General features: G+C 49.9%; 1 protein-coding gene across 1 annotated transcript in view; it reads right to left on the bottom strand.

Annotated features, from left to right (window-relative positions):
• Positions 1–10,170: 10,170 nt before the first annotated feature.
• LOC144127870 (uncharacterized) overlaps positions 10,171–15,047 on the bottom strand; it is a 202,650-nt gene continuing 197,773 nt past the window's right edge. The window contains exon 2 of the mRNA XM_077660846.1: positions 10,171–10,627. The gene's annotated coding sequence lies outside the window, so the exon portion shown is untranslated. The remainder of the gene's footprint in view (positions 10,628–15,047) is intronic.

Here is a 15,047-nt window from a genome sequence, read left to right as displayed (position 1 = left end):
TTTCTGCCCCGCGAAAGCTCGCCGGTTTGTGCGCCCAAATCTCTGGTGGCCAGCAGCAAACCGGCACTTGCCCCACTAAGCCCTAGAAGTTCACAACGTGCGCAGTGGGGGTGGTTTACTCCGTCCCATTGTCCTGCGGAAAAATGTACATTGGGCAAACTGGAGCGTGTATAAACGATTGTGTAAGGCAGCACAAAAACACCTTTGGGCACGGGCACGGGAAGCAATTTAGCCTTGCACGTCAAGGACTGCCACTGTTCCCCTTGGTTACACCTGATCAGCATTATCGGTCGGGGGAAATCAAGACGTGAGCGCGAACTCCTGCATGGCAGCTTTCTTAATCAGGAAAAGTAAGCAGATATGTGTAAGGGACCCGCCAATCATAATCACTGAAAAGGAGTTTCAATTCTTATCATCCTCAAGTTCCTCTCACCTAGTCAAATTGTGCGCGTGCGCAGGAAGCTTGTACAAATGTGGCTGAATTCCTCGCAATAAAAGTTGTAAGTCCAGCGTTGTTGTGTGTGTGCCTACTTCCTCTTGTCCTGCGTCCATTTCGCTGGCTCCACCAGTGCGCATTATGAACGAACTAGCCCCGCAATTTACTCTATTTTCGTGGTTATGCGACGGCACAAGACGCAGTCTGCAAAAACACCAATGGTCGATGAAATTCCTGCAGGAAGGTTATTTTTGAAGATTAAAAATAGAAGTGGACCGAGCACGGAGCCCTGTCGTACGCCGGACAAAACCTCAGTTGCAGGCGACTGATCATTATCGATAATAGTGTATTGACTACGATCAGTTAGAAAACAACGCACCCATGTTAAAGCCAGAGGATCGAGGCATAAGCATGAAAGTTTGGCTAGAAGGCGCTGATGTGGTATACGATCAAAAGCTTTCGTGAAGTCCAGGTATATGACATCAGTCTGAAATGACGAATCTAAATTTAGGCGTTGAGATCATTAGCGAAATGAAAAAGTTGGGTTTTGCATGAATAACCGGATCTGAAACCATGCTGATTGACGGAAAAGAAGCAGTTGTAATGTAGATGAGAGGCCACGTATGAATATATATTGTGCTCTAGTAGCTTGCAGGCAACGCATGTTAAATAAATCGTACGGTAGTTAGAATGATCGGACCGGTTACCTGCTTTAAAAACCGGAACTACCCGACTCATCTTCCAGTCATCTCGAATTGAAGCTGTGGAAATCAATTGCTCGAATATTATTTGCAAAATCTGGCTTGATCTATCCGTGGTGCATTTCAGTATCCTTCATCATCATCATCATCATCATCATCATCAGCCCTACTACACCCACTGCAGGGCAAAGGCCTCTCCCATGTCTCTCCAATTAACCCTATCCTTTGCCAGCTGCATCCACCCTTTGCCTGCAAACTTCTTAATCTCATCCGCCCATCTAACCTTCTGCCGCCCCCTGCTACGCTTACTTTCTCTTGGAACCCACTCCGTTACCCTTAAAGACCAGCGGTTATCTTGCCTTCGCATTACATGCCCTGCCCAAGCCCATTTCTTTCTCTTGATTTCGACTAGGATGTCATTAACCCGTGTTTGTTCCCTCACCCACTCTGCCCGCTTCCGATCTCTTAACGTTACACCTATCATTTTTCTTTCCATGGCTCGCTGCGTTGTCCTTAACTTAAGCTGAACTCTTTTCGTTAGCCTCCACGTTTCTGCCCCATAGGTGAGTACCGGTAAGATTATGCTGTTGTACACTTTCCTCTTGAGGGAAATTGGTAAACTGCCTCTCATGATCTGCGAGAATTTGCCATATGCGCTCCACCCCATTCTTATCCTTCTAGTTATCTCCCTCTCATGATCCGGATCAGCTGTCACTACCTGCCCTAAGTAGACGTATTCCGGCACAATTTCTAGGCTCTCGCTGCCAATTGTGAACTGTTGTTCCCTTGCTAGGCTGTTGAACATTACCTTGCTTTTCTGCATCTTAATTTTTAGACCCATCGATCTGCTCTGCCTGTCTAACTCGTTGATCATGATTTGCAGTTCACCTCCTGAGTGACTCAGCAAGGCAATGTCATCAGCAAATCTAAGATTATTTAGGTATTCTCCATTTATTCTTATTCCCAACTGTTCCCAATTCAGACCTCGAAATACCTCCTGCAAACATGCGGTGAACAGCATTGGCGAGATCGTGTCTCCTTGCCTGACGCCCTTCCTTATTGGAATTTTATTGCTGACTTTATGGAGGACTATAATAGCTGTGCAGTTGCTATATATATCTTCCAGTATTTTGACATAAGGCTCTTCTACCCCCTGATTACGCAATGCCTGTATGACTGCTGAGGTTTCCACTGAGTCGAATGCTTTCTCGTAATCAATGAAAGCTATATATAGAGGTTGGTTATATTCTGCGCATTTCTCTATCACCTGATTGATGGTGTGAATATGATCTATTGTAGAATATCCTTTACGAAAGCCTGCCTGATCATTTGGTTGATTAAAGTCTAACGTTGCCCTGACTCTATTAGCGATTACCTTAGTAAATACTTTGTAGGCAACGGATAGTAAGCTGATCGGCCTGTAATTTTTCAAGTCCTTGGCGTCTCCCTTCTTATGAATTAAGATAATGTTTGCATTCTTCCAAGCTTCTGGTACAGTCGAGGTCATAAGGCATTGCGTATACAGGGTGGCTAGTTTTTCTAGCACGATGTCCCCTCCATCCTTCAACAGATCTGCTGTTACCTGATCCTCCCCAGCTGCTTTTCCCCTTTTCATTGCTTCTAAGGCTTTCTTTACTTCCTCTTTCGTTACTGGCGGGATGACGCATTGCTGTGCACTGCTGTCTTTCTCATTAGCGTTCTGATTACATTGGCTACTGTACAGGTCTGTGTAGAACTCTTCGGCTACGTTAACTATCTTATCCATATTGCTAATGACATTGCCCTGCTTGTCTCTTAATGCATACATCTGGTTTTTACCTATGTCTAGTTTCCTCTTCACTGTTTTTAGGCTACCTCCGTTCTTTAGAGCATGCTCGATTCTCTCCATATTAAACTTCCTTATGTCGGCTACCTTGCGCTTATTTATTAACTTTGATAGCTCCGTTAGTTCTATTCTATCGGTAGTGTTAGATGCCTTCATGTTTTGGCGCTTCTTAATCAGATCTTTCGTCACCTGAGATAGCTTCCCGGTATCTTTTCGAACTGTCCTACCGCCTACTTCTACTGCGCACTCCGTAATTATTGATGTCAGGTTATCGTGCATTGAATGAACATCAAGATCATCTTCCTCAGTTAAAGCCGAGTATCTGTTTTTCAGCGCTATCCTAAACTCCTGTGCTTTCCCTCTTACGGCTAACTCGTTAATGGTCTTCTTCTTCGCTAGCTTCTTCCGTTCCCTCTTCAAGTCTAGGCTAATTCTAGACCTTACCATTCTATGGTCGCTGCAACGCACCCTTCCGAGGACGGCCACATCCTGAATGATGCCAGGTTTAGCGCATAGTATGAAGTCTATTTCATTTTTAATCTCATCATTGGGGCTCTTCCAGGTCCACTTCCTGTTTTCTCGTTTGCGGGAGAAGGTATTCATGATCCGTAAATTATTTCTATCCGCGAATTCGACTAATAACTCTCCCCTGCTATTTCTAGAGCCTATCCCATAGTCACCTACCGCGTGGTCGTCAGCCTGCTTCTTGCCCACCTTCGCATTGAAGTCGCCCATCAGTACAGTGTACTGCGATTTTACTCTATTCATTGCTGATTCTACGTCCTCATAGAAGCTTTCAACGGTCTGGTCATCATGGCTGGATGTGGGTGCGTAGGCCTGCACCACTTTCAGCTTGTACCTCCTATTCAGCCTAATTGCTATAGCTGCTACCCTCTCGTTAATACTGTAGAACTCCTCTACGTTGCCAGCTATATCCTTTTTAATGAGGAAACCCACACCTAGTTCTCGTCTGCCCTCTAACCCGCGATAGCACAGTATGTGTCCGTCCTTTAGTACTGTATACGCCTCACCTGTCCTCCTAACTTCGCTAAGCCCTATCACATCCCATTTAATTCCCGCTAGTTCCTCGAACAGCACTGCTAGGCTAGCCTCACTAGCTAAAGTTCTAGCGTTAAACGTTGCCAGGTTCAGATTCCAATGGCGGCCTGTCCGGAGCCAGAGATTCTTAGCACTGTTGCAAATGGGTTGCAAGCCCCAAGGGTAGCGTTGGCCTGGCGGCCTGGGGCAAAGCTGGAAACATCCGAAGGTCCCGGCAAAGGATGACTCGACTGGCAACAGAACAACTTGTTTATTCTGGCATCGCAAAAGAGCAGCCGGTCAGGGCGACCACGTTACTCGAAGGAAGGAATCGAAGTCTCTCTCGCGTCCGGCGCAGCTGTCTTTTTTTATACCCTCGGAGTCGAGGGCAAGAGGGAACGGCTTGGGAAGAGTCATCCGATACGGCGACGCTTGAACATGTTCAGGCGTGACGGGCGCGTCCGCCAGGCCGGCGCCGGTCAGACCTCCTCGCCTCCCAGTTGAGGAGCTCCTCTCCCCGGCTGCCGCGCTTTGACAAGCGTGGGCAAAACAAGCACACACACACACACGCACGCACGACGACACGTGGCACTGAAACATGCCTGGACGCGCTTGGCGGGAGGCGTCGCGGCGGCGATGAACGAAGCCGCGGCGTCCGTTGCATCCGCGCCGGCTATACCGCGCGTCGTAGGTAGGCGAGACGTAACAGACCGCCCCGCCGGGAGAAGGAGATCCCGATGGTCAGGGGACTGCATCCGCTGTCCAGAGGGATGTCGCTCGATGATGCTCGTAATCGAAACCGATCGTCCCTCGACGTTGCTTGAGCGCAGCGCACAGAGAAGGCCTCGTTCTCGGGTTCAGGATCACATAGGACACTGTAAAGTCACTTCGGGAGAGTTGCCATTTTTGTGCTCGTTCCCAGCAAGCGTTAGAACTACGCCGAAACGCAACCGCTCAGTCAGCAAGCACGAGACAACCCTCACTAAGCTCTGCCAGGCTCTTTCCCCTTTTATACTACTGCCTAGTTCCTTACAGTAGTCAAGCAGCACTCAGAACGCGTCCACAAATTGGAAAATTGCACTAGAAAGCACATAATCACTTTGAAACACTAAACAAAAGCAATATGTTAAAAATCCTGCCTCAGGAAGAAAACATCAGTAACCAACAACTTTGAGGCGGATTCCTACGTTAGGGGCTTCGACTTAAGCCATCGGCGTTACCGTTGAGACTCCCCTTTTTGTAACGCACCTCAAAGGAATATTGTTGCAAAGCGAGGCTCCAGCGCAGGAGGCGGCCATTTTTGGGAGAGATGTTCTGCAGCCATTGGAGAGGGCAGTGATCCGTCTCAATGATAAACCTCGAGCCGGCTAGGTAGCATGACAATTTCTGAACGGCCCACACGAGACACGCACACTCTTTCTCGGTGGCGCTGTAAGCCTGCTCACGACAGGTCAGCTTACGACTAGCATACAGGACGGGGTGTTCCACTTCTCCATTGTCCCTTTGGCACAGTACAACGCCCATGCCTCGCTCACTAGCATCGCACTGAACAACGAACCCTTTGGTATATTCTGGCGATCGTAGCACAGGCTGGCTTGTTAGGGCGCTCTTTAGGGCGCTAAAAGCTCTCTCCTTTGTCTCGCTCCAGACGACTGTTTGGGGCTCTGTTTTTCTTAGAGCATCCGTCAGGGGAGCCGCGATATCGGAGTACCTGGGGATGTACCTCTGATAGTAGCCGGCGACACCCAAGAACGACCGAATATCGGTCTTCGTGCGCGGTTGCGGGAAGTCTCGCACAGCGGCCACCTTTATTTCAGAGGGGCGGCGACGACCCTGTCCAATCACGTGACCGAGGTAGACAACCTCGGCCTGTGCTAATTGGCACTTGGGAGCCTTGACTCTCAAGCCCGCTTCGCGCAGGCGGGTTAGCACTGCCCGCAAGTGTGCCATATGCTCAGACCAGGAGGCGGAGAATATCGCTACGTCGTCTAAATACGGTAAAGCGAATTCTTCCTGTCCCCGCAACACTTTGTCCATGAGGCTTGAAAAGCAGTATGGCGCGTTCTTCAAACCAAAACTCAAAACTTTAGGACGGAATGTTCCCATTGGTGAAATGAACGCCGCATACCTACTAGCCTCTTCTGTAAGTGGAACCTGCCAATAACCCCTGACAAGATCTAGGGTGGAAATAAACTGAGCGCTACTAACTTTCTCAAGGCGCTCCTCGATGTTAGGGATCGGATAAATTTGATCCTTAGTAATGGAATTAAGCCTGCGGTAGTCGACGCAAGGACGAGGTTCCTTGCCCGGTACCTCAACTAAAATCAAAGGGGAGGTATAATCACTCTCACCCGCCTCAATAACATCGAGCTGTAGCATTTTCTTTACCTCAGCCTCCATAATATCGCGCTGGCGGGGTGACACCCGGTACGCCTTGGATCGTACTGGCTCTGGCGAGGTAAGTTCTATATCATGAGTAAGGACAGAAGTCCTACCAGGCCTCTCAGAGAACTGACCTTGAAACTCTTGTAAGAGTTGGTGTAGTTCGGTTCTCTGCTCAGCTGACAGCGGTGCTTTAATGATTAAGTCACTAATGACCTGATCAGTGTCTTCCCTGTTCGTCACTGAGCCTAGTCCCGGAAGCTCGACCGGAAGCTCTTCGGGAACGTTTACCATCATACACACCACTGCTTCCCGTTGTCTATAGGGTTTGAGCAGATTACAGTGGTAAACTTGCTGTGCTTTCCGTTTTCCTGGCAGACTCACCACGTAGTTAACATCCGACAGTTTTTGAACAATCCGTGCTGGGCCCTCCCACTGCACGTCGAGTTTGTTTTTTAGCGATGTGCGCAATATCATCACCTCATCGCCCACCTCAAAACGACGGGCCCTGGCTGTCCGATCATAATAAACCTTGGCTCTCTGCTGGGCCTTTGCCATTGCTTCACCTGACAACTCCTGTGCCCTTCTTAAGCGTTCGAGGAGACTAAGCACGTACTCGACCACGACTGGGTCGTCGCCCCTGCCTTCCCACGAGTCTCGAAGCATGCGAAGCGGAGACCGCAGCGAGCGACCGTACACCAGCTCAGCTGGCGAAAACCCCGTAGCCGCATGCGGCGCGGTCCTTAATGCAAACATCACCCCAGGCAGACACAGCTCCCAATCACTTTGTTGCTCAAAACACAATGCTCTCAACACGCGCTTCATGACGGAGTGGAGCTTCTCAACGGAATTCGACTGTGGGTGGTACACTGAGCTGTGTAACAGCTTTACCCCACACCTTTCGAGAAAGGCTGTCGTCAAAGCGCTGGTAAACACTGTGCCCTGATCTAACTGGATTTCCGCAGGAAAACCAACTCGCGCAAATATGGACAGTAGTGCATTGACTATCTCAACTGAGCTGAGATCTTTAAGCGGCACTGCTTCAGGGAACTTTGTCGCTGGGCAGATCACAGTCAAAATGTGTCTGTACCCCGTGGCTGTTACCGGCAGAGGTCCCACTGTATCAATAACGAGCCGTCTAAAAGGCTCCGTAATGATAGGTACCAACTTCAACGGCGCCCTCGATTTGTCCCCTGGTTTGCCAACCCGCTGACAGGTGTCACATGTCCTCACAAAGGTTTCTACGTCACGAAAACACCCTGGCCAATAGTACTCTTGCAAGAGACGGTCCTTAGTCTTCTTAACTCCTAGGTGACCGGACCACGAACCGCCATGCGACAAGCGCAACAGATCCTGACGGTAGCACTGAGGCACGATCAGCTGATCGAACTCGACTCCCCTGCGGTCTAGATACTTCCGGTACAAGACACCACCTCTTTCCATAAAACGAACATTTTTCTTGGCGATACCTTCCTTGACATTGCAGCGCATGTTTTCTAGGCTGCCATCCTTTTTTTGCTCGGCTATCAAAGCCGACCGGCTGACTTTTAGCAACCTATTAAGTCCATCGGACGTAGGCGCGATGAGCAAATCTGCAGATAGCTCTTCTAACTTTCCCGTGTCGGGCGTTTCCTCTCCAGTACCTGGTGCCTTAAGCGCTACAGGCTCAATTTTATTCAGTTCGGACGTGCTCTGAATATCAGCTTGCTGCGCCTCCGACCCTTTCTCATTGTTCGACAACGTCGGCCCCGCAACTACCGCCTTTGCAGCGAGCTCCCGAAATCTCGATCTGGTTAAGGCCTGAACGCTAGCCTCACCAAACAAAAGACCCTTCTCGCGCAGGAGGTGATCGGACCGGTTCGAAAATAGGTACGGGTACTGGGGGGGCAGCATAGATGACACTGCGGCCTCCGTCTCAATTGCTCCGAAAGGTCCTTCAATAACCACTTTTGCTACGGGCAGACACACGCTGTGAGCTTCCACGGCTTGCTTGATCCATGCGCACTCGCCCGTGAACATATCGGGTTCTACGTAAGAGGGGTGAACTACATCCATTGTAGCTGCGGAATCACGAAGCACTCGGCACTCTTTCCCGTTCACGAGGAAGTCTCGCATGTAAGGCTCGAGAAGCTTCATGTTCTCGTCAGTGCTACATAATGACAAACACACGACTTCTCTTTTTGTTTCTGGACACTGCGCCGAAAAGTGACCCGGCTTCTGGCACGTATAACACACGCGCGCTTGCCTCGCCTCGAACCGCTTTCTGCGTTCGGCTTCGGCTGCCGCCGTCTCCTTACGTTCGGTCGGACTGCTTTCACTCGCATCCGCACTACGCGTGTCCCCCCTTGCTCTCATGGGTGTGAACTTCGGCCTCTCAGACTTGGAGCCAAATTCACCCTTTTGACCGTCCTTAGCTCCGCGAGCCCGACGCGTCACAAACTCCTCGGCTAGCTCGGCGGCTTTAGCCACTGTACTAACGTCTGGCCTATCCAAGACCCAGTACCGCACGTTCTCAGGTAACCGACTATAAAACTGTTCCAGCCCGAAACACTGCAGAATTTTCTCGTGGTCACCAAACGCTTTCTCTTCTTTGAGCCACTCCTGCATGTTTGACATAAGCCTGTAGGCAAACTCTGTATATGACTCATTTCTGCCTTTTTCATTTTCCCGAAACTTCCGACGGAACGCCTCCGCTGACAGCCTGTACTTTTTTAGCAGACTCGATTTCACTTGGTCGAAATCCTCTGCCTCCTCTCTCTTCAAGCGAGCGACTACGTCGGCCGCCTCGCCGGGTAACAAAGTGAGCAAGCGCTGTGGCCACGTTTCCCGAGAGAACCCCTGCTTCTCGCACGTTCGCTCAAAGTTAACCAGGAACAAACCAATGTCCTCTCCAAGCTTAAACGGCCGCATCAGGTCAGTCATTTTGAACGATACCCGTTCTCCTGCACCGTGTGCCTGACTTCCATTACGAGCGCGTTCCATCTCTACCTCGAGACGCTTCATTTCTAAAGCGTGGTCGCGCTCTTCTTTCTCTTTTTGCTCTTTACGTTCGCGCTCCTCTTTCTCTTTTTGTTCTTTCCGTTCGCGCTCCTCTTTCTCTTTTTGTTCTTTACGTTCGCGCTCGTCTTTCTCTTTTTGTTCTTTACGTTCGCGCTCCTCTTTCTCTTTTTGTTCTTTACGTTCGCGCTCCTCTTTCTCTTTTTGTTCCCTCTCCTCAATGGTCTCAAGGCATTCCGACAGCTCGTCATCCTCAGCCTCCAACTCAAGAATCGCCCTTAGCAGTTCTGGTTTTCTGAGTTTGTCTGAGACATCAAGACCCAACTCTCTTGCAAGCTCCAGCAATTTCGGTTTGCGCAACGACTTCAAATCCATGGCTGCTCCGAATGCTGCTTTCTCTACTGCCTACTATTGTCTTGCCGCAAACTAACCCGGCAGCAACGACAACCACAATTACCAGCTCTGTTTCTGACACTAACAAAAGCCTGGCAAAACTCAGAAGAAGAAAGTCCCGCACTCACCAAACCTCGCAGCCACGAATTCAGCGCAGTCGTTCCGCTGCAGGCAACCAGTCATCACACAGGGCTCGTTGCACTGCTCCCGGATGGTCGTTGTGCTGCTCAGCATACAGTTGACCGCATATCTTCGCTGCTGGCCTCCGTTGTCGGGATCTCACCGCTGGCAACCAGTTGTTGCAAATGGGTTGCAAGCCCCAAGGGTAGCGTTGGCCTGGCGGCCTGGGGCAAAGCTGGAAACATCCGAAGGTCCCGGCAAAGGATGACTCGACTGGCAACAGAACAACTTGTTTATTCTGGCATCGCAAAAGAGCAGCCGGTCAGGGCGACCACGTTACTCGAAGGAAGGAATCGAAGTCTCTCTCGCGTCCGGCGCAGCTGTCTTTTTTTATACCCTCGGAGTCGAGGGCAAGAGGGAACGGCTTGGGAAGAGTCATCCGATACGGCGACGCTTGAACATGTTCAGGCGTGACGGGCGCGTCCGCCAGGCCGGCGCCGGTCAGACCTCCTCGCCTCCCAGTTGAGGAGCTCCTCTCCCCGGCTGCCGCGCTTTGACAAGCGTGGGCAAAACAAGCACACACACACACACGCACGCACGACGACACGTGGCACTGAAACATGCCTGGACGCGCTTGGCGGGAGGCGTCGCGGCGGCGATGAACGAAGCCGCGGCGTCCGTTGCATCCGCGCCGGCTATACCGCGCGTCGTAGGTAGGCGAGACGTAACAGCACCCTCCGCTGCGTCACAGGTCTGACCGCCGCCGTGGTCAGTTGCTCTGCAGCCGCTGGGGACTGAGGGCCGAGGGTTAATTGGTTTGATCATAGAAGGTTGTGGCCAAGTACTACACCAGGGTGGCCAAATCCTGCTCTGGTGAGAGAGTGCGTTGTCGGTTCTGGTCACCGAGATAAATCCGCACTCCAGGCCTGGTTATGCAATTCCATCGACACGCGGATTTTTTTTTTTAACCCGGTGGAGAATTGCGCGGCACCAGGATTTGAACCCCGGTCCTCTTGCACGCGAGGCGGATGTTCTACATCTACGCCATCGCTGCATCGATGCATCGAGCTCTTAACTATAGCCCTCAAAAGAACTCAGGCAGGCTGCTTTCGGAAGAGGGCCATCTTCGAGAGGGCAGGTGGTGAGGCCTGCATAGTTTGTGGTAAGGCGTCTTGCGCTGGTTTTAAGAGAGTAAAAAGGTGTACAGTACGCGGAAACAGGCTATCAACGTCCACGTGGGTTACAGGAGAGCGCATCTTTAGTCAATGCGTCTTAAGGCAGCATAAATCTTGAAGACTACCGTTTTGGACCTTTTTTTCTTAGAGTATAGGAACGCTTGCAACATCAGCGAACAGTTCCAAATAAGCACTTCGTGACACCGTCACCGCGTAGGTTTTGCTTCGGTTTGAAGAGGCGCTCTATCAACTCCATTAGCGCAGATGCTTACAGAATTCAACTAGTTGACCTGCCACTCGTCGCTACTGCAGGCGGCGAATTTCGCTGTGGCTCTGAATAATAGGAATATCAACAATTGGCCAATACGATATGTCGCAGCATAGCTGCCACCACCTATGCCTCGCTTCCCAGTTCAATCAACGGACGGCCGTCTTGCATTTGCAGAAGCGCGGAGGAGGGCTTTGAGACGTCACGTAAAAAGCAGCCGATAGCTACAATCCGATCGTCGGCCGGATTCGCACGTCCGCACAACAGTGTAGGCTGAGCCAACTTCCCCCCAGTCGACGGGCCAGTCGGATGCCTATTGTCTTACCTCTGCGCTGCGCGTCCGCATGTTGCAGATCCCCACGAAAAAAAACGATCGTACGACGACCTTTCAGCCACAGGGGAATACATACTGAAGGAACTTGAACAGAACATGATAGTCATTGGTATATATGCTTCAGCGCTGTGGTTTCCACGGTCATGCAGCATAGCTTGCCAGGCCTACCTTATGCATTGCAAACAAGCAGCAACAATAAATGGCTTGCTATCAGACATGCACTCTGTGTGCTGTGACGTCCAGCCGGGGGGCATTTTAGGCCCTTGTGTTTATAGCATTTTCATTCCTGGCATAGCATGTGTGACTCCGTTCACTAAATTTAGAATTTAAACTCACGACCCTAGTACATTCGTGGTTAGAAAAATATATGTGATGTGAAAGCCGCCTCAGACAATGCGCTGAAACAAATTGAAAACTGGACTAATAAGAACGCCTTACAGATTAATACAGGGAAGACTAAAGTAGTTGTTTTCAGAGGAGAAAACGAGCAAGTTTGTCTCAATAAGAACGTATTTTTTAGTCTATCCTCTTAGAAAGTGCTGCTTCGGATTAGGTTTAGGTTTCTATTGGGATTAACGTCCCGAAGAGACTCAAGCTATGGAGGACGCTGTAGTACAGGGCTCCTGAAATTTCTACCATCTGGGGTTCTTTAACGTGCAATAGCGTTGGCAGTGACAGTAACAGGCGACATCTGAGAAAATGGAAGCTTTTGTAAGGAAGGGATATTTAAGAGAGGTTTATTGGTAAAAACAGAGGAAAAGTATGAGTTTCTTACCGCACCGCGTTGGTCTGATGGAACATCAGAACCATAATTGTCAACTAATGAGATATTGCGTGATGACCTGTCACCTGGAGATGGAAGTTTCCAGAATTTTTATGGGTTGGAGTGACTAGTGCTTTGCAGATCTCGATGATAAAATTTCTTCTGTGATTGTCGAAGAAGTTTCGTGCATTCGCGAAGACACGAGAAATACCTTTCCCACTGTTGTGGGCTGCCCGAGCGCTTTGCTACACGAAGAGGCGTTTCTTTTTCCTTGAAAGTTTTCTGGGTGCATTAGAAAACCATGGTCTGCTCGCGTCTAATCGAATGCATACAAGGGGAACGTATGTACCGATTAGTTATAATTATTTTCTTTTGAATAGCAATTAATTATTATTAACTGTTCTTGCTGCTAAGCACGTACGGAAATGATTGAGGAATTTGTCTAACCCTGAAATAATACTTGCAATGTTGGCCTTGTTATAGTCCCGAATATACTTGACTGATGGTTAACGTGTAGCGACGGGCACAGATAAGTTGAACAATAAGGTGCAATGATCGCTGAAGCACATAGTGTTACGGTTCGCATTAGCACGTTCACCTTGGGCGACACAAATCTGTGCATTTATGACATAATTCAGCACTCCTCACATAACTCGGAGACTGATTGACTCAGACATTCAGGAATCTTGTCTGATGTCAAAAGGGGAAGGGGAAAGTCAGCAACAAATGTCAAGGCGCATTATCTTGTCACCAACGTGTAATGCTGAATAGTCGTCTTCTTCCGCACTGAGGCAAGTGAAAACCCGAATACACTGTTCTTTGGCTCAACTCTAAAACACTACGTCACTGAAATTCAACCCTCCAGCGTACACAGTACCAATATCTCATGAAAATGACTTTGTTCGCTTCAAACAGACAATGGTGAAATCTAAATTACCCCTATACGCACATTCTTGATGCACTCAGTGCATACAGTATGAGTTCTGAACGAAGCGCGCAACAAGGAAGTCAACACACCAAGGTGAGTATACGGTGCATCCCTGGCCCGTCCAGAGGGCGCCGATGGTTCACCGTGCCGCGCTTCGTGCACTTCCTCTTGGACACGAATGTGTTCCCTGCTTGGGTGCAGCAGAAATGTGCACCACCTGCGTTCGGAGCGACCTTTTCGATCACCGAAAAGAAAGCGCACTGTCAACTCAGGTAGCTTCTATCAAACCGCGGACACCGTGACTGAGTGGTCGGCGCTACCGCTACGTTTTAAAGCGAAGGTTTTGCTAGGCTATGTTTGCAAGGTCGTGTCCGCAAAAACGTGACCACAGCAGTTGTGGGGAGAGGTATAGTGGTTGTAATCGAAAGACGATGATGTGAGGATGCTGCGCAAGCAATAGTTTTCGAAATCGGAAGGGTACTTATTTAATTACAGCCTAAACTGTCCAAAAAGTTGGCGGGGGCCAAAGCAAGAGTGGCGCCAAATTTGAAAACGCCGGAAGTGTGAGACCACGTGCCCGGAAGTTTGGGCGGAGCTGTCGCGTGGCGCCAAATTTGAACACCCGAAATGAACACAGATGAAATGAGGGAAAATGCGGAGTTAATCGAAATGCAATCAAGTTATTAATGAATTATGAGAAATGTTAAACTTGAATTAAGGTGAATTATGGATTAATTATTGGCAAATTAAGGTGACTAAGGGGAATTAATGGTGTAACGGTGCGGCGCGGAGCGATGCCACGCCAGACGTGAAATGAGTATACGGCCCCTTCCGGTTCTGCGCGCCGCTTGTACGCCAGTCGCTCTCTCGCCGTTGCCGCGTGCAGATGCTGATGCCGTGGTGCTTAATTGCGCGTTGTGTGGGCGTGTGGCGTCATGTTTAGGCCGTCTGGTGCCATCGCATAGTGCAGCTTCATCGTCCAGACCATGTGTAAAGAGAGGCAAGGAGAAGCAAACAGAGGCGGCGAGTGCCGAGGAGGCGCTATGCTTTCGCATTGCTCCAATGCGGGTGGCCGCAGTGACCTCGAATTTTTTCTCCTCGCATGGTATTCACTGTAACGCGTTAAGACTTGCGTACTTAAAGACTCTATTTGTGTAGGCTATTTACAGAGCGACCAACTATTGGCGCGCGTGTGCGCTGACAGAATAGATCACAGGGCATGAAGTTTCATCCATTGAAGACCATTTTAGAGAGGATGTTCTAGTCCTCCCAAGCAAAACCTCAAGCTCATGTCGCTCCGAAGATTGACCTTCACGCGGCGGAGCGGGGGAGGGGGGGGGGAGTGACTGTGACGTCATACCATGTGACTCGCCGCGCCTCAGCGCAGCTGCAGCGCGGGGAGCCGGCGGCGTTCGCTCGCCTTCACAACTGAGTTGAAAAACATGATTCAACGCTCACCTCGCACTTGCGCTGAACCACGGGTCTCGCCGTTCATCTGACATGATAGTAAAATGCGCGAAACGTTACTTGACGTTCGCAGATAGCCGTGGAGGAGTCGTGCGCTGGAACCAGTGTTTCGGCTGTGTATCGTAGACGGCTGATTGAGTCTGATGATTCTTATCATCAAGAACGACGGCAGGGCTTTATGGCAAAGGCTAGGGCGAGGGAACGGGCTAATATTGATGCA

Source organism: Amblyomma americanum, chromosome 4 (genome assembly GCF_052857255.1).
Source record: "Amblyomma americanum isolate KBUSLIRL-KWMA chromosome 4, ASM5285725v1, whole genome shotgun sequence".
NCBI classification, from domain to species: Eukaryota; Metazoa; Arthropoda; class Arachnida; order Ixodida; family Ixodidae; genus Amblyomma; species Amblyomma americanum.
Note: the sequence above shows the minus strand (reverse complement) of the source record. Positions and strands in the feature narration are given on the sequence as shown.